The following is a 26,754-nucleotide window of genomic DNA, read 5'->3' as shown; positions in this document are numbered from 1 at the left end:
GCAGAGGTGAGCAGATCACCCGAGCTCAAGAGTTGGGAGACTAGCCAGGGCAACATGGTAAAACCCCATCTCTACTAAAAAGATAAAAATTAGCCAGGTGTGGTGGCACACATCTGTAGTCCCAGCTACTCAGGAGGCTGAGGCAAAAGTATCGCTTGCACCCGCAAGGTGGAGGTTGCAATGAGCTGAGATTGTGCCACTGAACTCCTGCCTAGGCAACAGAGTGAGACACTCTCACAAATAAACGAACAAGGCTGGGCGCGGTGGCTCACACCTGTAATCCCAGCACTTTGGGAGGCCGAGGTGAGTGGATCACCTGAGGTCAGGAGTTCAAGACCAGCCTGGCCAACACGGTGAAACCCCATCTCTACTAAAAATACAAAAAAAAAATTAGCTGGGCGTGGTGGCAGGAGCCTGTAGTCCCAGCTACTCGGGAAGCTGAGGTAGGAGAATCGCTTGAACCCAGGAGGCAGAGGTTGCAGTGAGCCGAGATCGCACCACTGCACTCCAGCCTGGGCGACAGAGTGAGACTCTGTCACAAAATAAATAAATAAATAAACAAACAAATAGAAAATGTGGTACATATATACACCATGAAATACTATACTACCTTTAAAGCGAATGAAACCATATCCTTTCCAGCAACATAGATGTAGCTGGAGGCCATTATCCAAAGAAAATTAATGCAGAAACAGAAACCCAAATACCACATGTTCTCACTTACAAGTGGGAGTTAAACAATGGGTACTCATGAACATAAAGGTGGCAACAATAGACACTGTGGACCGCTAGAGATGGAAGTTGGGGGGAAAGGGTTGAAAAATTGTTGGGTACTCTGCCCATTCACTACCTGGCTAATGGGATCATTCATATCCCAAACCTCAGCACCACACTATATACTCATGCAATAAACCTACACTTGTACCACTTGAATCTAAAAATAACAGCTGAAAGCCAGGCACAGTGGCTCATGCCAGTAATCCCAGCACTTTGGGAGGCTGAGGTGAGTGGATTACCTGAGGTCAGGAGGTCGAGACCAGCCTGGCCAACACGGTGAAACCCCATCTCTACTAAAAATACAAAAATTAGCAGGGCGTGGTGGCGGGCGCCTGTAGTCCCAGCTACTCAGGAGGCTGAGGCAGGAGTATAGCTTGAACCCAGGAGGCAGAGATTATAGAGAGCTGAGATTGCGCCACTGCACTCCAGCCTCGGCAACAGAGCAAGACTCCATCTCAAAAATAAAAAATAAAATAAAAACAGTTGAAATTATCAAAAAAAATGTAAATAAAATGTAATGGAGGTACTAGTGAAAAAAATAATAAGATCCAAACTCAAATTGCTCCTGCACCCAACACACTTAAGAGTAAATACTGTTAGAGTCCTTTCCATGAACATCTAACATATTGAGAAAGGTGAATATTTCATTACTGAACATTTACTCTAACCTATGTTAAGAATTATGATCTGTGGAAAGAGCACAGGCTAAGGAAGCTGCCTAGGTAAATAGCCAAAAAACATACACATAAGATGAAAACTTGTCTGCGTCATTTTCCTACCACTCAAAAAAGAAGGTAACAGTAAGAAATAAATAGCAAAAACAAAAAGAAAAAATTGTTCAAATGTTCAATCTAGATATAGGTTTTTCTGTATAATTTAATCAATTAATAAATAAATACACATGTATCTTTCTTCCCCCAACCACACCCCCCCCACACAACTTTTTTTTTTTTGAGACGGAGTCTCACTCTGTCCCCCAGGCTGGAGTGCAGTGGCGTGATCTCAGCTCACTGCAAGCTCCGCCTCCCAGGTTCACGCCATTCTCCTGCCTCCGCCTACCGAGTAGCTGGGACTACAGGCACCCGCCAACACGCCCGGCTAATTTTTTGTATTTTTACAAAATGTTTTTCACCATGTTAGCCAGGATGGTCTCGATCTCCTGACCTCGTGATCCGCCGCCTCGGCCTCCCAAAGTGCTGGGATTACAGGCGCGAGCCACCACACCCAACCTACCACACACAACTTTCTAAAGTTCCTGGATAATGTTCTGAACTCTTTTTCTATGTTTTACATGTAACTTATGCAAGCCATTCACTTTACTAAGCAAATGAACAGTAGTGTCTGTGGCCAAAAATAATAAGACTTAAAATTTTGAGTCCTTCCAAAAGAACTTGTATTAAATCTTTGGAATAGAAAAAAAAAGTTCATATTAGGGAGTAGATCTGGGTATTGAAAGGCCTGTCTTTTTTTGTTGGTAATGCCAAAAAATGTCGTCACACAAGACTCACCTTATAATATTATTTATGTATAAGTTATCAATTACATATATTTAACATTTTAAGTGAAAGCAAGTTTATTAAGAAAGCAAAGGAATAAAGAACAGCTATTCCTTAGGCAGAGTAGCCTATATTTAACATTTTTTAAATGTTTAAAATTATAAAGCAGTTGAGTAAAACAAAACCATCTTTGAGTGATACAGATCGGCAGAATTTCCCCAGCCTCATTCCTGAGAGACCACCACATAAAAATAACTTGGTTATCTGCTTCTGTATGTAAAACTCAGGTTGTTTGTGCAAAACATAAACTGCCCCACCTAAGAAATCCTGAAGAACATGCAAAAGGAGGTACTTTCACTGTCATTTTATTAGAAGGCACACAAGTCACTACTGCTGAATATACCACTGTTTCTACCCAGCTATTTTAAAATTATTGGTAGATAATGTGGTGAGCTACTGGTAAATACAGCTGTGAACACAGCAGCACACACCATCTGGAGGCTTTTGACTTAAGCGATTTTTCAAATGCACAGTATATTTACACTCTTTTGTTCCTTTGAAGCCCACCAGTCACATATAAATGGACCCTTTCTTAAAACTACAACTACAAAAGCTCATTCATCTTGTGGAAAACAAGATATGAGAAACAAATCTAATTGTTCAGCTTTAGAACAAGTGATTATTTCAAATCATTAACAGCATAAATACTTTACTTTTTCTATTTTTTTTTTTTTTTTAATAGATAGAGACAGGGTCTCGCTATGTTGCCAAGGCTAGTCTTGAACTTCTGGACTCCAGGGATCGAGATCTTCCCAATAGGGCCTCTCAAAATGCTAGGATTACAGACGTGAGCCACTGCACCTGGCCCCAACACTTTACTTTTATAATGATCTCCCATACTTACCCATTATATTCTTATTATCTTAACAAGAAGCTTCTGATTAATACTCTAAAATTAAATGTTTTCTACTTTTTTGTTTTTCAATGAGACAGGGTCTTGCCCTGTCACTCTGGCTGGAGTGCAGTGGTGCAATCATGGCTCACTAACCTGCTCAGAAATTATGTTTGTAAGTTTCACGAATCATCATGCTCATTTTTATTTGTTTTGTCCTCCTCCACTGGAAAATAAATGCTATGAGAACAGAGACTTCATCTTTTTTGTATCTTCAGCAACTAAAACAGTACCTAGTACATAATTAGTGCTCACTATGTTAACTATTCACTGTTTTCCCATGCTAAGCATGGTCCTAAAGCATTTCGTAAACCCTCTAGGTAGACTCATTATTTTCTGGTATGAGAAAACAGTCACAGAGGTTAAATAACTTACCCCAGGTGTCACAGTGAGTAAGTGGTAAACTAAGAATAGAACTCAAACTCAGACAGCCTATTTACCACTACGCTGTACTGAATAAATTAATGAATTACACCAGAGTTCAATGATAACATTAAAAATTGAGTAAAATTATGCTAATTTTCCTATTGACTAAGCATCAACATTATTCTGTTTTATTACAAATATTTAAGTATGTCAACTATTTCATGGATTAATTAGATTTTAGAGGGAAAGTCTAAGACCCCAATCATCATTAATATGTGGAATTGGATAACAACCTGGAAAAAGACTTACAAATGAACTTGTGATATAACCTGTTTGAATTGGATGTAGGATACCTACTTCCCTCCATTATTCCTTGGATTCAGCAGTCTGTTGCCAATCTGAATGTTTTAACTTCTTTTAATTAGAGAAAACATTTTCTATATAAGTTACAATGAAATTATCACGTTTTCTAGAAAATACTGCACTCTACTGCTTCATTCCAGGTTGTCTGAAGATGGACCAATTTCTCCAATGAATTAAAAAGTATCTTAGTCTAAGACAAGCTCTCTTTCTTCCCAGCCACCCCCACGAGATCCCACTCCGCCCCAACAAACCTCAGCCCCCATCTTCTATCAGCAAACTGGGCCTCTGACACAAAGGTACCACATTTATAATATCAGCTTTAGTCATAAACAGATTTCAATCGAGTTTGTTTCTACGACTTTTGCTCCTTTTTAAAAATGCAGTGGATAGCCCAGACGCAGTGGCTCATGCCTGTAATACCAGCACTTTGGGAGGCCGAGGCGAGTGGATCACAAGATCAGGAGTTCGAGACCAACCTCGCCAACATAGTGAAACCCCATCTCCACTAAAAATACAAAAATTAGCCAGGCGTGGTGGCACACGCTTGTAGTCCCAGCTACTTGGGAGGCTGAGGCTGGAGAATCACTTGAACCCGGGAGACGGAGGCTGCAGTGAGCCGAGACCATGCCATTGCACTCCAGCCTGGGTGACAGAGTGAGACTCCAACTCAAAAAAAATAAAAATAAAAATAAATGCAGTAGATAATAACAGCTCTGGACAGTAGTATCTACTCAACAGGAAAGCAGACAGTAAAGAGACCAGACCACTGAGAACCCATGTCAGTCACATTACAATCTATGTTACAGTCTGAAAAGCCTGAAAAGACTCAAATCTACTCATAAATACTTTCTAATAACTTGAAACAATAACACTATAAAATATCAAGTTGGCCACACATGCCCCTGAGCAGACACGTCTAAAAGCTTCTATGTGCCACCCAGCCCATGGCCAAACTGCTGTTGGTCAATGGGTTGCTCAAGTCCTTTTGTACAACGTAACGAGAGGTAAGAGACAAGGGGGAAACATTCTAGCCACCTTATCTCCAATGATGCCAACATTTATTTCTGCTTGAGTTTTACAAACTAATCCTAGACTAGTAAACAAAGAACCCATTTTTCATTGTTGATTTTTACACAAAATATTGGCTTCCTATGTCATTATAAAATGGATGGCTCCATCGGCTTCTCAGCCTACACAATAGCAAGCAAAACCCTTTGGCCTTGGAAAAGCATGGTAAATATAATACCTACTAATAAGTTACATGGTTTACCAATTTCCTCAAAATCAAAAATAAATCTCTCACAAGTCAACTATTAAATAAGTAAACAAAAGCTTGTCTTGTTCTATCACTTGCTTAAAAGCAAGCACGGTGGCATGGGAGAGGGATTAAGAAACACAACCAGTCAAGTCCATAAAACCTTCAGTGTAAGATAAAACTACCCTGTAGGAGAAGCCAATGCATTCTGACCTAACAGCTGTACACAGTTGCACTAATTAAAATGAAAAGCTAGTCTGCATCACACACAGGAAATTCACTGAGCCTTACTGATAAGTTGATGGGGTTTACCATCACAGTCTTCCCTCCCCTAACCTACAATGTAAAAAATAAATTGCCATACAGCTGAAGGCACCGGGATGGGGGTGAGGGGAATACACACACACACACACACACACACACACACACACACACACTCCCTCCCTCCCTCTCTCAGGCATTTCAAAAATAATCACAACCATGTAGATTGTAACATATCCTATACGCTATAAAAACACACACACAAAGGAAGTGGTACAGCTACATTACGTCAGCTCTTGCCTCAATTCATAAATGCAAAAACCACAAAACAAGACAAAAATCTAAACGGCCTTTTTCTGGAAATCTTAGAGTGAATGAATGTGCGTTAAGTCTTTAAATATGTTATTGAACACTTCTCGCGGATGCATTGCTTTCATCAGCCACGGGGAGGGAAAAAGTGTAATCCTGGTCAATTCTATCATGCAACCAGATCAAATAACATTTCAAGTGCAGCCTGCCAAGCGCCAGCGCCTGCCGGAGTACAATGAGCGCTCAACTGCTCTGGACTGAAAAACCATCTTTCACTGGTCCCAGGGATCTTTATAAAATAGTTTAAACACTATTAAATTACAGAGTTAGAAAAAAAAAATACAAGCTCAACTCTGCTGCCCCCACACTATTGTGAAGCTGCTGTTAAGCATCTAAAAATCTGCCTTGTGTAATTTACTAGGCAATGTAAATATTCAGAAAGGCAACTGCCTCTCAGAGCCCAAGTCTAACACATGCATAAAAATGTAGAGTTGGTTGTGCTTCTGGAAATAATTGCCCACAGATCAACGTGCTTACATGGGATATTGTTCCTATCTGTAAGGTTTCAAATCATGTCTACTTTAAATTTGGAGTTTCCAGAAAGAGGGAAAAAAAAAAAAAAAGCCAGAACTCAAAACAGTAATTTTGGCACAGAATTGTGAGGACTTTGTTAAATCTGTTCTCAACTTTTACTCAGTGTCTCAATCTTAAAACACAGAGGCACAAAGGGAAAATGGAATTTCTCTGTAGACACCCGTGTTCATTCACAGACCATTTTTTAGATTTTCCGTGTGGCTGAGAGGCCTCCAGCCAAACAATGCCCACAGAGCGCGGGGCACATGTGCGCCAGGGACGCTTAAGGGCTGCAAGTAAAACAAAGTAACCTATTACAGGAGTTTCCTTCTCAGCAAACAAAAAGTGGTCAAGCAGGTCTCCCTACAGTTTCAGAAAACAAGAGTTGAGTAAACAAGAGAGGAGAAACAAGGAAGACAGCACCCCACACTAAAAAATTCTTTTAACAATTTAAACGTAAAACAATCGTCAAGAGTACCTCCGCATTTTAGCTACTCTGGCAAAATAACAGTAGTTCGGTCCAAGAAGAAAATTTCATTTGTCACTTAAGTAGCCTCAAATCAAGTCCATCAAATTCATTTTATTTTTAAACTTGTTTATTCCACAGTAAAGCAATGAAGTTTCTGATCAAAGAGCGACTTCTGCATTATACTCGGCTTCAAAAGCACTTTCCTTTCAGAAGAAAAAAATAAAAATATATACATATACATGTATTTTTAAATAGTGTTTTCTCTCCCTCCTCAAAAAAATGTTTTCTGTTCGATTTATTTAACTGAAATTTCAAGAGTTTGGGGCTACTTAAAAACTAGTGAGCCCAACAGAAATGCAATGGGACACGGCAAATACTGACTCCCCGTTCCTGGAAAGCCATCATCATTCTTAGGAACACCCGAGTTCCATCTTTCTAGGGTCGGCTGGAACACTCCGTGCACCCACCCCGAGCCCCCCGCCCGCACTTGTCCAACTTTCTGGCCCGAGATTCGCGTCCCCCTCGACGCACGAGGCCGCCGGCCACTTGCCTGCGGCCCGCTGGCGGCGAGAGCTGAGCCCGCGGGCCTGGTCCTCCTCCTCCGGCGCAGGGCCCCGCCAACTCCGGACCCGCGGAAAGGGGCGGCGCAGGCGGGCAGGTGGGGGCTCGGGGAGTGAAGTGCACTTGCTAAAACAAAAGGAGGCCTGAGCGGCCGCAGGGCACCGCGGCGCGGGCGCAGGTCCCGGCGGCTTGGCGGCTCCGGGAGGCGGTGGCCGCGCGGGGCCCCGCCCGCGGCTAGGGATGCGGCCGCTCTGGCCCGAGCCTGCTGCCCACGGCCGCGGCACTCAGCTCGCACTCCTTCAGCCCGGGAGGCCGGGCCAGCACTGCCACATGCCGGTGACCCAGACGCCGGGAGAGAAAGAGCAGACTCCCCGCGACGGCGGCGGCCGGCAAAACCCGGGCTGGAGCCCAGCCCGCTCCGCGCGCACCCCTGCTGGCCGCCGCCGCGGGCGCGCGCACACACAATGCCAGCTGCAATTTTATCTCCTTCGTTGCTTGGCCAGCCTCCACCCGCTCCAATCCTCCCTCCCCTCCGACAGCCGGAACTGGGAGCCTGCGTGATTGATGGCAGCTCTTAATAGCGTGGTCAGCTAGAAAATACATCTGCAAGCAAGATATTAAAGAGGCAGCGCATCCCTGTGAGTGATCAGCATTTCACACATCCTAGAGCTGCCTCTGCTTCTGCCAGGAATATTAATGCCAACCACCTCTGACGTCTAACAAATGCAGATGAAACAACCAACAATCACAGACAAGCTAAACATTTATTTCAAAGATGCACCGGGAGAAAGCAGCATTGTTTCGTGTCAAAGAACACTTCTGACCCCAGTTTTCCTTACACATTAAGAATTCTCTGCAAGCCATTTGTTTAAAAATCTCACCAATCCCTTTTCCACAAGTAAATAAAGATCCATCTGTTAGACAAGACATAGCTTAAATTGTGCATGATTGAAATTCATCTAATAAGGAAGCAAAATAAGTGCACATTCCTTACCATGTGGCTTTAAATAAACATATAACCTACCAGCTACCAGATTCCAAACTCCCTCATTAATTCAATTTTTATGTGAATCTTAACAGATTACCAACTGTTAATTTCAAACTAATTTCTTACCCACCCACAATTAATTCTGGTAAAAAATATATATATCAACTTGCTAAATTTTATTAAAATTAAAGTACATTTAAAGCATGTATTCTCTAGTGGTGATAGCCAAGATCATTTTGTCCTCCCAAAGACATTGTATAGGAATTTTTAAAATGTATTCCTATAAAATACAAATTCTAACTATTAAGTTCACTCAGTGTCAACCCAAATTAGAAAGGTACAAGCTGAAAATTTAAATGATTACTTCTGGTATCTTCACTATTACACCTTTCCCCTTCCAGGCAAGTTTCATGGAACTCTCAAATAGCTTCATAAATGTTAATTAGACTTTCCAAGGCCCTATAAAGTGGCTGCATTATCAGGTACTCTCTTTCCAATAAACAGAGAAATTTAGACAGATTCAAGTGATTTGCCTATAGTCTCTCAACAAGATGGGGGTGGGGCCAGGCTGAATAGAACCCAGGGGTCCTGCTTTGTTGCCACAGACAGCCAAACAGACATGCACATGCATGTTTGCTATTTAAAGATAACTCTGCTGGTCTCTCTTTAAAGACAAATCAAGTTATTCTACAGGACATAGAAATATCTGTCTCAAACTCCTAACACAGCACATGTACTGAGAGCAAGAGCTGATGAGGCATAATGTCTTTGCCCCCCTGAAAGGTGGCTGTGATCAATACAAATCAGAGATGGTCTGTAGTGCAAATCTAGCTCTGCTATAAGCTCCACTAAACACCATTCCTCAGTGAAACCATCCTGAGGGGAACCTGTGACTTGAAAATTTGCTTCATATCCAAGTGGCTATGAGATTACTCCATATATGTCAGAGATGAAATTGATCCTAAAGCCTTGCTACAAAGCTACTCCTGTACTTGAACACACTTCCAATTTTCTAACCAGCTATATCCAGACACATGGCACAGGCTGAAAAGAATTTCTTTTTTCTTTTCTACAGACCATTTTAAAAGTGCCGGTTTATACTGAGTTGGAAAAGGCTGGTGAGAAGAAGCAAACCGCTCTATTCTGAATTCACACTGTACCTAGTCTCTCAGGGATTCTAAATGCTTTGACAGCATTTTATGCCACTCAAATTCTTTTGTGCTCATCTTGCACCTGCTGCTAATCCAACCTGCACCCAGCCCCCCACTTTGCAGTTACACCAGTTTTTCCACTTCCCCCAGGTATAGGGATTTCTACCACAGGCCAGCAGGCTTCTTCCCACCAGAGCAGGAATAATCTCCTTGCAGCCCCAAACAGCCACTCACAGACCGTTTAAAGCCTCCTTCAGATCTCAGGTCAAACATCACTTTTTCAGAGAAGCTTCCCCTGAGATCCCATTCTAGGTCAAGTTCCTTTGTTATAAGTTCTCATAGAACTGTGTTCCTCCTTCACAGCATTGATCTCCGTTTGTAAGTCATGGGTATGATTTTTTTTAACACTCATAGCCCCTTCTAAACAGTTCCATAGAGTTCTATAGAGAAGGTTCTATATGCTTGCTCATCATGTAGATTTATGTCAGGTACACAAATCTGTTGAATGAATAAATGAACTGAGGTCAACAACACTGCTTTACTCACTCCATATATTCTCTGCACATTTCTTGGCACAAAGAAGCCTATCTCAAATAAGTAACATCTATGCAAATAAGAATATCTTCTATTGGCCGGATGCGGTGGCTCACGCCTATAATCCCAGCACTTTGGGAGGCCGAGGTGGGCAGATCATGAGGTCAGGAGATCGAGACCATCCTGGCTAACATGGTGAAACCCTGTCTTTACTAAGAATACAAAAAATTAGCCGGGCGTGGTGGCGGCCACCTGTAGTCCCAGCTACTAGGGAGGCTAAGGCAGGAGAATGGTGTGAACCCAGGAGGTGGAGCTTGCAGTGAGCTGATATTGCCACGCACTCCAGGCTGGGTGACAGAGCGAGACTCCGTCTCCAGAAAGAAAAAAAAAAAAGAATGTCTTCTATTAACCTTTAAAAGCCTAGTAAGCCAAGAGTGGTGGTTCACGCCTGTAGTCCCAGCCGCTCAGGAGGCTGAGAAAGGAGGATCCTTTGAGCCTAGGAGTTTGAGTCCAGCAACATAACAAGACTCAGTCTCTAAAAAAAATTTAGAAAAATAAAAAGTCTAGTAAAAAGGAGGATTTTTATCCCCATTTTATGAAGACATAAAATAATTGTGCCTGGGGTTACTCAAAAACACAGAGATCCTAACTAGGGTCCTATTTCCAAGCTACACTTTTTAAGAGTTAATGAAGTATAGAAGCCATCGCTAGTTTATTCAAGCCAAGTTCTTCCTATTACCCAGCCCTTAAGGGATATGCAAACAGCCACAGGTAAACTGGACAGAGGACTAAATCTTGTATACACACAGAGCAATATAAACAGAATATAAAACTCAGAAAGTACTTTGTACACTAGTTTGTCTTCAAAGCTTCTCAGAATGCAAAAGCACTACCAAATTCTGCTGTGAATGAGGGGAGTTCATTCTTATCTCCCTTTTACACTGAACTTACTTTATTTTCAGGTTTTTTTTCCTCTAAGTAACAGACCTGACATGGAAGCCTTCGAAAGAGCTCTTTCCACCTAGGAACTCAATGGTGGGGGTACTCCTCAAAGTGAAACATTTGTTTTAACCCTCATTAGTATGAGTTTGTAAATTACTTTGTGAAGAGGAAAAATCAAAGTTATTACAACAAAAACTATAATTTTTCAGGTGTTTTGCACATGACCACATGAAAAAGTAATAGGAAGAATAATTATGTAAGAAATGAAAAATATTAGATATACCACATCCCTCCCAAATTAATACTCATTATGACTGTCAGCATTCCACAAGGGATTCCTTGGTTCCCATGTTATCTCCCTGGCCTGGTCTGCACCATTGCTTCTTTTTGTCCTAAGCTCCATTCCACACAAATTCCAGCTCTCGGTTTCCATAACACCCGTCATTTATCAAAACAACCCTGTCAAGTTGAGTACCATTAACAGATAATGAGAGGAGACAACAGATGTGGCTGGAAGCAAAGCACTCTATATTCTACAGGCCTCAGCATGCAGCCAAGTGAGCTGACATCTGACTTTATCCTAACAGTTATAATTAAATCGAAAGTCTAGTTAAACTAACATTAAAGCTATGACCAGAAACATCACACAGGGGAAATGTGAAGGGGAACCTTAGCAATAGCTGAACAGGACCCACATTATTCCAGACCCTTAACCTGGAGCAACCACCCTGCATTTACTCTCTCCACCACTCCGCTCTGTCACAGCAAAGGAAGAATCATAGCCATATCTTCTGAAGATGGCAACTTTGGGCCACTTTCCAAGACCACCGAGGCAGCAAGGAAACTGCATTTTTACATGAAAGTTTAAACAGTAGTACTCATTTAATAACACTAATAAGTGTCAAAATTCTAACTATCAAGTTACCTGAGACAATCAACATTCTTTCCTATATAGCATTATCCAGTACAACCATTCAGACCAAGTAATTTAGCTCACCCATGTCAAAATGTCAAAAGTACACCCCAACGTCATCAAGCAAACAGTGACTGAATCCAGGATTGTATTAGTACCAGTTAGCTATGTCCGCATAGGATGCTAGGGTGGAGAGGATTTGATTTGTAACACAGTACTCCACTTTTATCCACAGTTTCGCTTTCCAAGGCTTCAGTTACCCTCAGTCAACTACAGTTCAAAAATAGGTGACTAAGGTACAGTAAGATACTTTGAGAGGCCACATTCATATAATTTTCATTACAATGTACTGTTATAATTGTTCTTATTATTGATAATTTAATTTCCCTTATAAATTAAATTTTATCATAGGTAGGTATGTGTAGGAAAATAGTAAAAACAGGGTTCAGTATTATCCAGTTTCAGGAACCCACGGGGGCCTTGGAACACATTCCCAAGGGTAAGAGGAAACTACTGTCCTATACAGAATACGGAGAGATATGGTTTGGCTCTTTGTCCGCATCCAAATCTCATCTTGTAGCTCCCATAATTCCCACATGTTGTGGGAAGGACCCGGTTGGAGATAACTGAATCATGGGGGCAGGTCTTTCCCATGCTGTTTTCGTCATAGTGGATAAGTCTCACAACATCTGATGGTTGTTTTTTTGTTTTTGTTTTTGTTTTTGTTTTGAGGCGGAGTCTCACTCTGACCCCCAGGCTGGAGTGCAGTGGCATGATCTCAGCTCACCGCAACCTCTGCTCACCACAACCTCCACCTCCCAGGTTCAAGCAATGCTCCTGTCTCAGCCTCCCAAGTAGCTGGGGACTACAGGTGTGTGCCACCACACCCAGTTAATTTTCTATTTTTAGTAGAGATAGGGTTTCACCATGTTGGCCAGCTGGTCTGGAACTCCTGACCTCACTGAATCCACCCACCTCAGTCTCCGAAAGTGCTGGAATTACAGGCATGAACCACTGAACCCGGCCAATCTGACGGTTTTAAAAATGGGAGTCTCCCTGCACAACCTCTCCATCTCTTTGCCTGCTGTCATCCATAGAAGATGTGACTTGCTCTTCTTTGCCTTCCGCCATGATTGTGAGGCCTCCCCAGCCACGTGGAACTGTGAGTCCACTAAACCTCTTTTCTTCCCAGTCTCTGGTATGTCTTTATCAGCAGCATGAAAATATACTAATACATGGAGTTACAATTTTAAGCAAACTATCTACTTCTTTTGCTTTTCCAACTCACCAAAATGTCACTAGACAACAAAAACTCTGGAGTTTTTTTTTTTTTTTTTTTTTTGAGACAGAGTCTCACTCTGTCGCCCAGGTTGGAGTGCAGTGGTGCAATCTCGGCTCACTGCAAGCTCCATCTCCTGGGTTCACGCCATTCTTCTGCCTCAGCCTCCCGAGTAGCTGGAACTACAGGTGCCCGCCACCACACCCAGCTAATTTTTTTTGTTGTTGTATTTTTTTAGTAGAGACGGCGTTTCACCATGTTAGCCAGGATGGTCTCGATCTCCTGACCTCATGATCTGCCCGCCTTGGCTTCCCAAAGTGCTGGGATTACAGGCGTGAGCCACTGTGCCCGGCAACTCTAGAGTTTTTAAAAGAAAAAAGAAAAATATAAAATTCTTGAAGCTCTTTTAGATTTTTTAATTTTTTTTTTCTTATATTGAGACAGGGTCTGAGTATGTTGCCCACGTTGGTCATGAACTCCTGAGCTCAAGCAATCCACCCACCTCGGCCTCCCAAAGTGCTAAGATTACGGGTGAGCCACGGCACCCAGCTCCCTTGTAGATTTTTTTTAGAGTATGGTCCTACGGAAAATCCAAGCAATTCCACTTAACAGGCTGAAGGTTTACCAGGCTCTTCCCTAGAACATAGGTACAAAAGCATGCACATATACATAAAAACATATGTATTCATTTGTCTGAGGGTTCACTTGTTGATTTTTTGTCACAAAGATGAAATCCCACTATTTATGTTATACAGCAAGTCACTTCTCTCACTTTACAGCAGACCATTAACATCCCATTCCTGTTTATTACTGCAAAGAACTGAACAGTGTGGGAGTCCCACAATTATTATATAACAAGCCGCTTATTGAGTCTTTTTCACATTTTTTACTCTTATAAACAGTGCTACAACAAACTTCTTTGTGCATACATGTATTTCTACACTGAAGGAATCCCTAGTTCAATGAATATACACTCTTTCAGAGAGAGTCAAACAGCCATCCAAAAGCTGTACAACTTACACTCTTACCAGCAGTGGGTCCTGGTCCTGTTCCCATATTCTTATTCTGGTTTTTGTTGGTTTGGTTTTGGATTAGGCACTCTCTTGGATCTCCTACCTTTCTGGCGATTCTCTCTTTCTTTCCATGACTCCTCCTAAATAAAAGTAGTCCCTGTCAAGCCTCCTTTTATCACATTCGGCCATCTCACATCAGTGAAGAGATCCACTCTCAAGCTGCTTCTGTGTTTGTGATTCCAAAATTTGATTTTTCCAGGTGAGCTTGCTGCTTAGCAAGAGGCCCACATGTGCAAATGCCCTATGGGTTCCACCATAATGGCATTCCACAGACACTCTCAATCCCAAACCAAATCAAAATGTTCTTCCCCCTAAGTCCTGGGGGGACTGTTGCAATCTACGTAATATACTCTTGAATATACTGTTGCAGTCTACGTAATATACTCTTGAAAAATAACTAGAAATAACATCAGATTATAAAAAGAAAACAAAAAGCCCAAGACAGACTGGCCTTTAGTAAAACTCTGAATAGCACACTTTAAAGTGAAATAACATAGGTACAACATTAAGGTTGGGCATTAGTTACAACCTTCCTTCATGTTTTACTTTCCAACATAGTCCCAAACATAGATATTTGTTTGTTTGTTTGTTTTTTGAGACGGAGTCTCGCTGTGTCACCCAGGCTGATGTGCAGTAGCATGATCTCGGCTCACGGCAAGCTCCGCCTCCCAGGTTGATGCCATTCTCCTGCCTCAGCCTCCCTAGTAGCTGGGACTACAGGTGCCCACCACGCCCGGCTAATTTTTTGTATTTTTAGTAGAGACGGGGTTTCACCGTGTTAGCCAGGACGGTCTCAATCTCCTGACCTCTTGATCCGCCTGCCTCAGCCTCCCAAAGTGCTAGGATTACAGGCGTGAGCCACCGTGCCTGGCCATAGTCCCAAACATATTTAAGAGTGATAGGCCAGGCGGAGTAGCTTACACCTGTAAGCTACTGGGATTACAGTAGCAAAGTGCTGTAATCCCAGCACTTTGGGAGGCCAAGGCGGGTGGATCACTTAAGGCCAGGAGTTCAAAACCAGCCTGACCAACATGGCAACACCCCATCTCCATTAAAATTACAAAAATTAGCTGGGCATGGTGGCGCATGCCTATAATCCCAGCTACTCGGGAGGCTGAGGCAGGAGAATCACTTGAACCTGGGAGGCGGAGGCTGCTGTGAGCCCAGATCGAGCCACTGCACTCTAGCCTGGGTGACAGAGTGCGACTCTGTCTCAAAAAAAAAAAAAAAAAAAAAAAAAAAAGGAGTGATAAACTGCTAATAAGTATTTAAAGTATTATATCATGAAATACATTATCAGCATTATAAAAATATACTCCAGAAAACAAAAAATACAACTTTCCACTAGGCTCCCGTGGGCATCACAGCAAACCATTATGACATTAGTCATCAATCGAAGGTCAGGCCTGGAGGTTTTAGTTTTTGGAAGTGTGCAGCCGTCTCATGGATGTAGCCCTAAACCAACTTCAGACAGAGAGCAAGACCTCTAAGATAGCACATGCTTTAAATATGTTTAAGGACATTTTCATTTTTATTTCAAAACTCACTAGAGATCTCAGACTGTGCAGATCAAATTATTAAATTCCAATAGAGTGATACGTTGAAAAGCCAAAGCAGGGTTAAGAAGAGAAATTTCTCGTTTGGAAAAGGGTTTTACAGATTTAAAAACAAACAGAGTTTTGTGGAAGAAAGAGCTCAGGGATGCAGGGCCTCAATGGGATGTTTAAAATGAGGCCCCTCGTGTATTTTGAACTGATGATATATGATAAAATCAGTGTGGAGATCCAGCCAAATGTACTGGAAGTAATCTTAAGGATAACTCAAAACCACAACTGGAATCAGTATCCTAAGAATTCAAAATATTAACCAGACAGATAATTGTATGACTTATTAAAATAATGTACACAAATTCAAAATATAATTTTGCCCTTTATTATTATTAGGACATGTTTTCTCTAGTATTATGCCGCCAATAAATGAAAATACTTTAAAATAAAATTACACACGTGTATTTCAGAAAAAAATACATACATTTAAATGTTTCAAAAAATTAAATGAGTACCATTTGCCAGTCTCAGCATCAGAGGTAGCATTACAGATCCAGGAACTGCCTGCCTAAAAGCCAATAACTGCTCTCTAGAAAATGCCAGAAGACTCCAGTTAAAAATATACACTCAAACATTATATAATACATTGGCTAAAACAAAAATCAAAAGCCACAGATTTGAGAATGTTTGATCTGCACAACACAGGGTGGTTTCTTGTGTTTTCTTTTGAAGGGATTAGAAGTAAGTGAGACTGTCATAAAGACAAATGCTGAACATACATTCTGGAGTTTAATTTTAACTAAAAGAGCAAATACTTGGGCTGCAGGAAACAACAACTGAGTGAGTACAAAGGAAGGCATGGGCTAACTTCTAACGTTTACATCATCTGATTAATTCCAACAATAAAATCTAAACACTGATCATCCCCTCCAATCTTCAGAGCAAGCTGACTCTACAGTGAAGAATAGGAGAGCCCTATCAGCTGACTCTGGTATGTTTAAACGATTATAATGTAAAGCATGTTCATTCTCTTAAGTGAAAGGAAATGACTGCCAAATGCTTCCTTCACAATCTCTCCAGAATAGGGCAGGTCCTTTAATGTGAGATTTTCCTGACATTCCAATTGTAGCAGACATTGAACAAACAGAGACGCATTAAAAGCCGACCTGGTTCTATTATCTTTTATTGAAGGCCTAGCAAAGATCAGACATGAGCCCTGTGCTATTTACATTTTTTGGTGCATTAATCACTTTTATACTCAAGGGCTTTAGAAAAATTCAATGGATTTTTTTTTTAATGAAAAACAAAACAAAAAAAAACACAGGATGTAACCACAGCTATATTGGTCTTTTTCTCAGGAAGGTCAGAAAAGCTTTAAAAACAGGAAGTCTGTGCTATAAGGTTGAGAAATGTTTGTTTTAACAGCCTAAGGCGTCATGGTTGCAGTTTGCAGTCAGCTGCTATGGAGGACTATGGTTTATTCTTCCCAGCCAAGGATTAATGTCCCTAGGGAAAAGGCCAAAAAGGTACCCATATAACTAGAAAAGCACATTATCCTAAAATAAGACTTGTTATAAAATCTGAATCATAAATCTTACAAGATACCTTTCAACATTAAATAGGAACTAATTTAGTAACTGGAGGAGGAACAGTTTGTCTTTTGTGGTAATTTATAAAGGCTAAGGAAAAACCATAGTAACCAATGCTAAGACAACCTCCTAGAAACAATTAGCAGTGGGTTAAGAATTGGTGCTTGCCATTTGATACAAGTTTTCTATTGATTACCTCTATTTTAATCATTATACTAATATTAATTATTAAAATCAAATGTAAAAATGACACTCTTGCTTGAATGCAAATTCTTGCAAAAAAGGCAGATTAACTTTAAAAATGTTTTATCCCTAACAAAATGGTTGGTCTCTGCTTTTAAGAAAAAAAATTTTTTTTAATTAAAAACTTTGGCCAGGCACAGTGGCTCACATCTATAATCCTAGCACTTTGGGAGGCTGAGGTGGGCGGATCACCTGAGGTCAGGAGTTCGAGACCAGCCTCGCCAACATGGTGAAACCCCATCTCTACTAAAAATATAAAAATTAGCTGGGCGTGATGGCAGGCACCTGTAGTCCCAGCTACTTGGGAGGCTGAGGCAGAAGAACCACTTGAACCCGGGAGGCAGAGCCTGTAGGGAGCCGAGATTGTACCACTGCACTCCAGCCTGGGCAACAAGAGCAAAACTCCATCTCAAAAATAATGATGATGATAATAATAATAATAGTAATTGCAAACTTCAACTACAGTGCTAAACAGTCTTAACATACCTAACGTTAAAGGTATTTTATTTCAAAAATTACAATTTTCTGATTCCATTCTTTATACTTAGCTTACACAGGCAATCAAAATGAGGCTTTTTCATTGTGGACTCCATTTTAAATGGAATTAAACGTTATATTATGAAAACTTTAAGCCAAAAATATCCAAATATTAATATTAAAATACACATAGCACATGAATTTAAAATTCATTTGGCTTTTAAAGGGTAGTGACTGGAAAAATCCTATCATGATAAAGTGCTTTAAAATACAAACATAAATGGCTATTACCACAAAGTTTGCCATTCACCCCAAGAAGTAATTTTCTATTTGATAGTTATAGCTATCTTTAAATTTTTAAATATTTATTTCTACAATATCTCTAGAGAGGATTGAACTACTGCCATTTAACAGATGGGAGTAAAATGAAATTCTCTCAACTTTATCTTTTCCCTTATGGTTCAGAAGACATCACTCTAATAACTTTATCTTTCCAAGGGGCATAATTCAAGTAACAACTCATCCTAAAAGGCCCATACTGGCTTTCAGTTGAGTGTATTCTGTATTATGCTCTGGCATCTTTCCTGAAAATTGGAAGACAATAGAGTAACGCCTTCAAATTTTTGAGGAAAATAGTCTCCAACCTACAGTTCTATAACCGGCCAAACTGTGAGATAATCAAGGATGAGCATAAAATAAAGACATTTTCAGACACACACAGCCTCAAAACATTTACTTCCCATGTACCCTTCTCAGGAAAATACTTCACAAACGACAGAGGGAACCAACCAAGAAGCCATGAAAAATGATCTCAGAGTCATATGAAAGGGAAGTCTTCTTCCAACAACTCAGTAGCAGATCTAGACACCAAAATGAGGCAATGGGTTCCAGGAGGATAGCACCAAGGCTGATCTATAGATTAATATTTTCCATTACACTGATTTTCCAATAGTTCTGTTGGAAAATTTAAGGGTGATTTAGAGACGGGGCATACAAAACAAAACAAAGAATCAAAAGAGAGACAATTATTAATTCCAGGAAAGAAGTTGTACAAGAAATGTAATTCAATCATACCACAATTTTTTTTTTGAGACGGAGTCTCACTCTGTCGCCAAGCCGGAATGCAGTGGAGCGATCCTGGCTCACTGCAACCTCCGCCTCCTGGGTTCAAATGATTCTCCTGCCTCAGCCTCCCGAATAGCTGGGACTACAGGCGCGCACCACCATGCCTGGCTAATTTTTGTATTTTTAGTAGGGATGGGGTTTCACCATGTTCGCCAGGATGCTCTCAATCTCTTGACCTTATGATCTGCCCATCTTGGCCTCCCAAAGTGCCGGGATTACAGTCGTGAGCCACCACGCCCAGCTCACAATATTTGTTTTAAGCTATAACAATATATACATGCCTATAATAATATAAACATTCGGCTGGGTGCGGTGGCTCACACCTGTAATCCCAGCACTTTGGGAGGCCGAGGCGGGCAGATCACCTGAGGTCAGGAGTTCGAGACCAGCCTGACCAACATGGTGAAACCCCGTCTCTACTAAAAACACAAAATTAGCCAGGCGTGGTGGCGGGCGCCTGTAATCCGTGCTACTGGGGAGGCTGAGGCAGGAGAATCGCTTGAACCCAGGAGGCGTAGGTTTTGGTAAGCCGAGATTGCACCATTGCATTCCAGCCTGGGCAACAAGAGCGAAACTCCGTCTTAATAATAATAATAATATAAACATTCAATACTGATTTCACCACAAATGGTGATATTACCACAATGAGAAGGAAGAGGAAGAGGAGAAAGTAGAAGATATATAAAAGGTGACAGGCTGGCAAGGAGGCTCACATCTGTAATCCTAGCACTTTGGGAGGCCACAGCAGGCAGATTGCTTGAGCTCAAGAGTTCAGGACCAGTCTGGAAAACATGACAAAACCTTGTCTCTACAAAAAATACAAAAATTAGCCAGGTGTAGTGGTTCGTGCCTGTAATCCCAGCTACTCAGGAGACTAACGCAGGAGGATTGTTGAGCCCAGAAAGTAGAAGTTGCAGTGAGCCATGATCATGCCACTGGATTCCAGCCTGGATGACAGAGCAAGACCCTGTCTGGGGCGGGATGGGTGGGGAAGAGATTTAAATGGCTAAATTTAAATTACTCATTGGGTAAACTCAGCAAGTGATGTCTAAAATAGAAAATAAAAACAGGTCACGCACAGTGGCTCACACCTGTGGTCTCAGCTACTTGGGAGACTGAGGCGGGAGGATCCCTTCAGCCATGGAGGGCGAAGCTGCAGTGAACAGTGATCAAGCCACTGCACTCCTTCCCGGGCAACAAAGTAAGGCCCCATCTCGAGGGGAAAAAAAAAGACAAAAAGAAAAGATAAAGAAGCCAGGCATGGTGGCTCATGCCTATAATTCTAACACTTTGAGAGGCCAAGGTGGCAGGATCACTTGAGCTCAGGAGTTCAAGTCTGGCCTAGGCAACACTGCAAGATCTCATCTCTACAAAAAAAAAAAAAATTTTAAAAATTAGCCAAGTGTTAGGGCACACACCTGTGGTCCCAGCTATTTGAGAGCCTGAAGGATCACTTGAGCCTGGGCGGTCAAGGCTGCAGTGACCCAAGACTGCACCACTGCACTCCAGCCTGGGCAACAGAGCAAGACTCTGTCTCAAAAAATAAAAATAAAACATAAAACATAAGCATGTCCTTTAGCAATATTGAGATAAGTGACAAAATAAATGGTTTTTAAAGTTCAAACAGTTTGCCTCTGAGAAGTGAAACTCAAGGATGGGAGGAACTACTAAAATAAACAAATAAACAAAAAAAAAATAAACAGTACACCACCACTTGATTAAGTACGTGCACATATATTACCTAGAAAAAAAATCATATGAAATTAAAAATTAACACAAATGTTCCCAGAAGATCTTTGCTACCTTTTTTAAAAAAAAATTCACTAACCCATGTGCTTTGATCACCTGGTGAAGAAAGTAATAAAATTTCGGAATGGAAAAAAAGAAAAGGAATAAAAAAAAACCTAGCCAAAGAAGCAATCAATCTTTTTAAGACGTAGGCATCAGACTGAAATTTATTTTTCTTCAGAGGGCAGGCTGTACTACATTTTGCAACCTGCTAGTAAGACTCCTGAAATTTGGCCCCTCGATAATAATAATCTTATACCAAAAAGAAAGGAAAAAGACACAATCACAATTTTAAAAAATAAATGATATAACAACTCAATCACTATAATTTTAGTATGTATAAATGAGAAATACATCACTAACTAAAGTAACAGCTTTTAAAAGAAGCAGTAGGTGAAAGTACAAATAGATCATCCAGCTTCAAAAAACTTAATGAATTTTTAAAATCATTTTTAGCATTTTACCCATTTGTTTATTCACAATTATGTTCCATAGTCAGCTAATGGTTTTTGAAAAAGAGAGTAAGAATAAGATGGATAAGGGAAAGGAAAATCAAGCATGTTCTAAATTGCAAGTTAATCATTAGGTCAACAGTGGTAGTTTTCAGTATTTCTCAAACACAATAACGCCTTGTCATCGATTGAGAATACTGAATTTTAATGCCATTGTTTTGTCAATAAAAAGTGCTTATGTACACTTCACGAGTTCATTAATAATCCTCTAAGAAGACCTAAATTAAAGCTTGGCAAGCAGTTTCTCATGAAACAAAATTTGCTTTAGTTCTGGTTTGTTAGAACTAAATGCACCAAGTGGCAAATTAAGATGTAGAAACATACCTTAAAGGTTATGCTTTGAAAGTATTCAATGACTCAAACAGAGGCATCTTTAGGCAGTAGCAAAATAAATACTAAGATTCCTATTTCATTTGCAATCTGTTAAGTTTCAGACAGATAATTTTACAATGACCACCAATAGCTATCAGGATAAACTTTGAAAGGAGATAGACATACCTTCCCTAAATTTCATTAGAGGACTGGAAGGTAACCAGGATAGATCCCATTTTCAGCATTAAAAGTGATCAAAAGAGTCCAATAATTCACATAGAAGATGCCATTGTGCTGTCTATACTGTGTGTATTTAATGTCCATGGGAATGCTGACATGTGCACTCCAAGTGGTGATTGAAGAGTCAACTAAGTAGGGGGAAAGGGCTTGGAGCAAAAATTTCAACTAAAAATAATCCAGTTACAGGAGAATAGTACCAGGCAAGCTGGAAAAACTATAATCAAAGTCTGTATTTCCAGTTTCAATAGTAAACACAGTTGTTAAGAGTGGTTAACACACAAGACCGTAAGTGCATGCAATTTCAAGTCAGAAACATCTGTTTTACCAATAGTATCCCTGTTATGTCCTCCATTTCTTTACTAAAGCAGAATGTGAGAGTAAGAACAAGAGCAAGCACAATGTATGAAAGAAAGTAAGCAGTCAATTTACCTTAGAAAACATTAGGACTTTCATATAAGTTCCTAAAATCATAAATTCTAAAGCCGTTAGATTTCTAGAACTTGACAAGATTTCTTTAAAAAACAGGGTCAGATAAGAATTTTGCCTTTCCTCCTATTAGTTTTTAGTCCCCACCAGCTGAAGCAGGGTGCCCGTTTCTACACCAAAGAGCGGCAAAATGAAGAAAATCAAGCAAATTACACAGCAAAGGCAGAAATGCCTTCTATTTCATGAGAAAAGAGAAATGGTGCAAGCCAATGGATCACCAACCTCAATGCACTGAACAGCTGAATTTTTTTGTTTAGTTCTGAGAATAAAGCTGTGGTTTAATTTCATCAATAGTGAAGTTTAGTCCTACCTATATTGCTGGGTGATTTTAAATGGTAGGTGACTCTCTTCATCTGGTACTCTAAGAGCAGGCAGCAACATTTCATCCTTAGTTCTGACTGAGCTTCCCAGTCTTCAGCAAATTTAGCCTAGTGGTAAAGGTCTCTAGCTCTGGAGTCAGATGGCCAGGGTTCTCCTAATCTAAGATTTTCTAACTGCATAACCTTGGGAAAGTCTCCATATGCCCATCTATACAATGTGGTTAATAACAGTACCCACTGCACAAGGTTATCATGGAGATGAAATGAAATAATTCAAGCAAGGCCTTGGATGGAGTGCACAGCACACAGGAAATGCTCAGTGAATGCCAGACACCATTAACAGTGTCATCTTGGACTCTGTCATCGACTTATTGTAAAAAACCTGATTAAAACAATTAAGGGAGGGCCTAAATCACCCCAACAGTGAGGGTGGTAATTCATTATTTGTCTGTGAAGTACATCACCCCACTAAAAAAAAGAAACAGGCAGGGGGCAGCAAAATCAGCATTTTGCTTTTCATCCTTGTTACTATCACTGCTACATTATTTATGTGAACTGGGAAGGAGTGTGTCTGGACAGATGCTCAGCTGGGTTCTGCAAGCAGAGCATCCATCACAAAAGGTAGTGCCTGTCTCAGGAGCAAGCCCCTTTCCTGCCTCCTCTCTCCCCTTCATCAGTCACCACTAGGGAGAGTACAGTGGAGCCACACAGCAGCTGGGCAATGTCAAAACATTATTGTCCAAGCACTCTGTTCAATGATTTTGATGAAATAAAGTAATCCACCCCTAAATGACTCATTTTGTCCCAAATTAGCATCCTTAAGGTAATTATTAAATATCCAAAAGGATCCAGGGTGTATTAGAAACAAAGGAGGGGGTGAGGAACATTGATATACTACCAACAGGCACCCTACTATAAATTTACTAAAACAGGAATCATGAAATGATTGAAATAACACCAAATTATACAACATAAACATAGAGGAACAAATGACAGAGATTTGCCCTCTGCTTAATTCAGCTTACATAGATGTCTATCAAAGACAAGTTTCTACAGAGTCACAAGCACATTGTATTCAAATAATCTTCATTTCCATTTTCTCTGGACAAGCGAAAGTAAGCCTACCAACAGTTAATGGGTTAAAAACTGTCACATTTTCAAAACATTTACATTACTTAAATGCTTATGTGTCTACCACCACCCCCAGAGAATTAATCACCTCCTTATTACTGTCACCTCTCTACCCTCCATATAATTCTACTGCTGCGTTTCTCACAGACTTAAAATTATTTTCATATAAATTGGTCTTTGCTGCTATATGAAGCAACTCAGGGCATGGAGCACGTTTGATTCATTTTTGTATTCCCAAATCTTCCTAAATAATTTACTCACTCATTAATGGAACTTACAAGCCCTAATATGTGCCAGATGCTTTGGGGCGGCTGAGGCGGGCAAATCATGATTTCAAGAGATCGAGACCATCCTGGCCAACATGGTGAAACCCTGCCTCTACTAAAAATACAAAAAAAACAAAATTTAGCTGGGCGTGGTGGTGCGCGCCTGTAGTGCCAGCTACTCAGGAGGCTGAGGCAGGAGAATCGCTTGAACCCAGGAGGCAGAGGTTGCAGTGAGCCGAGATCGCGCCACAGCACTCCAGCCTGGCGGCAGCAAGACTCCATCTCAAAAAAAAAAAAAAAAAAAAAAAAACAGCACAAGCACTTAGAATACATCTATGAACAAAGTAGAAAGACACTCCTGACCTCAAGGGGTTTACATTCTGCAGGGAGAAACAAACACTAACCAACAGATTTTTTTGTATTCTATAAATTTCACACAATATTCAAAGGCAGTAAGTGCTAAGAAAAAAAAGTAGAGCAAGAAGGATTAAACATATGCAGAGGGTAGGTACCAGCTGGAGAGAGAAGAGAGACAGAGTCAGAGAGAGAGCAAGAGAGAGAGAGAGAACAAGAACGAGCAAGAGAGAGCAAGCGAGCCGGCAGGACTAGAACACAACTGAGGGTGGAGGGTGCCGGCAACGGACGAGTCGAGTCCAAGGTCAGGGTAGGCCTCATAGGCCACTGTAGGGGAGTTCTTATAATTGTATAACCCCAAGAGTAGACAAGAAGCACACATCCCAAAATACGTTACCTGTACATGAAACATCCAGGCTCCATTAAAATTAAAAATCTAGCCGGGCACAGTGGCTCACGCCTGTAATCCCAATACTTTGGGAGGCTGAAGAGGGCGGATTACTTGAGGTCAGGAGTTTGAGACCAGCCTGACCAACATGGTGTAACCCCGTCTCTACTAAAATTACAAAAATTAGCCAGACATGGTGATGCACACCTGTAATCCCAGTTACTCAGGAGGCTGAGGCAAGAGAACTGCTTGAACCCAGGAGGCGGAGGTTGCAGTGAGCCGAGATCACCACCACACACCAGCCTGGGTGACAGAGCGAGACTCTATCTCAAAAAAAAAAGTTGTTTTAGTATTTCTCAGGTACCCCATAGGTCATCTTAGAAGGAGCCCACATTGAAGACACTGCCCTAGGCTGGTAAAACTTGGACAGTTAACACTGCATTCCTCAGACAACTGGGAGCACTGCAGAGGTCTGCTTCCCTAAGCCCCTGAACGACAGCCTGGGACTTCCCTGCAGGCCTGAACACAAGATCTCAGGAAATGGAAGAGTTGAACCGAAAGAGTTTTTGTATTTTTCCACTCAAGACTTTTTTATTATTTTTTTTTTAGAAGGAGTCTCGCTCTGTTGCCCAGGCTGGAGTGCAGTGGCCCAACCTCGGCTCACTGCAACCTCCGTCTCCTAGGTTCAAGCAATTCTCCTGCCTCAGCCTCCCGAGTAGCTGAGACTGAAGGTGCCCACTACCACACCCAGCTAATTTTTTTCTATTTTTAATAGAGAGAGGGTTTCACCATGTTGGCCAGGCCATTCTCAAACTCCTGACCTCAGGGGATCTGCCTGCCTCAGCCTCCCAAAATGCCGGGATTACAGACGTGAGCCACCGTGCCTGGCAAGAGATTCTTAAAACCTCTTCGGGTGAGAAGTGAGGCACCTGACCAGGACCAATGGGATTTGGTGACTTGGTCTCACACCTGCTTTCTCTCTGTTGGAAGGGTTGCTGGCCTCTATTAGAAATTTTAATTACTATCTGGCAAAAATATGTTCTCCTTTCTGACTGCTTAAATATGTAAGATGGGTCCCTCAGTGCTAGCTAACCTCAAAACTCGAAACTAAATCATCTTAATAACATAAACCCTTATCTCTGTCTTGACAGCAGTAACACGGAGCTGAACAGTCAGCTACCAGCATATCTCATTTCATTGCATTCGCTTTGCTGCGCTTTGCAGATACTTCTTTTTCTCACCTAGCAAATTGAAGGCTTTGGCAACCCTACATCAGGGAAGTCTACTGGTGCTTTTTGTTCTTTGTTTCTGCTTTCTTCAGCCCTTTTTCTGTCTATGAAGCCAACCTCCTCTACTGCACTCATTGGAATGCTTACATTTATTCTACTTCATAAGGTATTGCCCAATTCTAGAACCACAAATAAAGCCAACTGAAATCTTTAAACAGTATCTGTTGTAATTGTGTCTTCTGACAGAAACACAACTCAATCCATGCACAGGTCTTCCTGCCTCAACCTTTGCTAACCTAGCACCCATCTACCTTCCCCTTGGCTATCAAACCAATGTTTCTGAAACTCAATTCTGGTAACATCCCTTTCCTACTTAAAACTCCCATTAGCTTTTTCATCCAAACTATAATGACAGCGATATTAATATTTATTGAGTGCTAACTGTACACCAGGTACTGCTGTAAGTATTATACATATATGACAAT

General features: G+C 41.1%; 1 protein-coding gene across 12 annotated transcripts in view; it reads right to left on the bottom strand.

Annotated features, from left to right (window-relative positions):
* RERE (arginine-glutamic acid dipeptide repeats) overlaps positions 1-26,754 on the bottom strand; it is a 464,385-nt gene that overhangs the window by 340,351 nt on the left and 97,280 nt on the right. Inside the window, exon 1 of one of the 12 annotated variants that reach the window (XM_016953510.4) lies at positions 7,372-7,814. The exons of 10 other annotated variants lie outside the window; for them this stretch is intronic. The gene's annotated coding sequence lies outside the window, so the exon portion shown is untranslated. Of the gene's footprint in view, positions 1-7,371; positions 7,815-26,754 lie in introns of those variants that run through there. One more of the 12 variants, XM_054662510.2, reaches the window with a different exon arrangement.

This window comes from Pan troglodytes, chromosome 1, assembly GCF_028858775.2.
Source record: "Pan troglodytes isolate AG18354 chromosome 1, NHGRI_mPanTro3-v2.0_pri, whole genome shotgun sequence".
NCBI classification, from domain to species: Eukaryota; Metazoa; Chordata; class Mammalia; order Primates; family Hominidae; genus Pan; species Pan troglodytes.
Note: the sequence above shows the minus strand (reverse complement) of the source record. Positions and strands in the feature narration are given on the sequence as shown.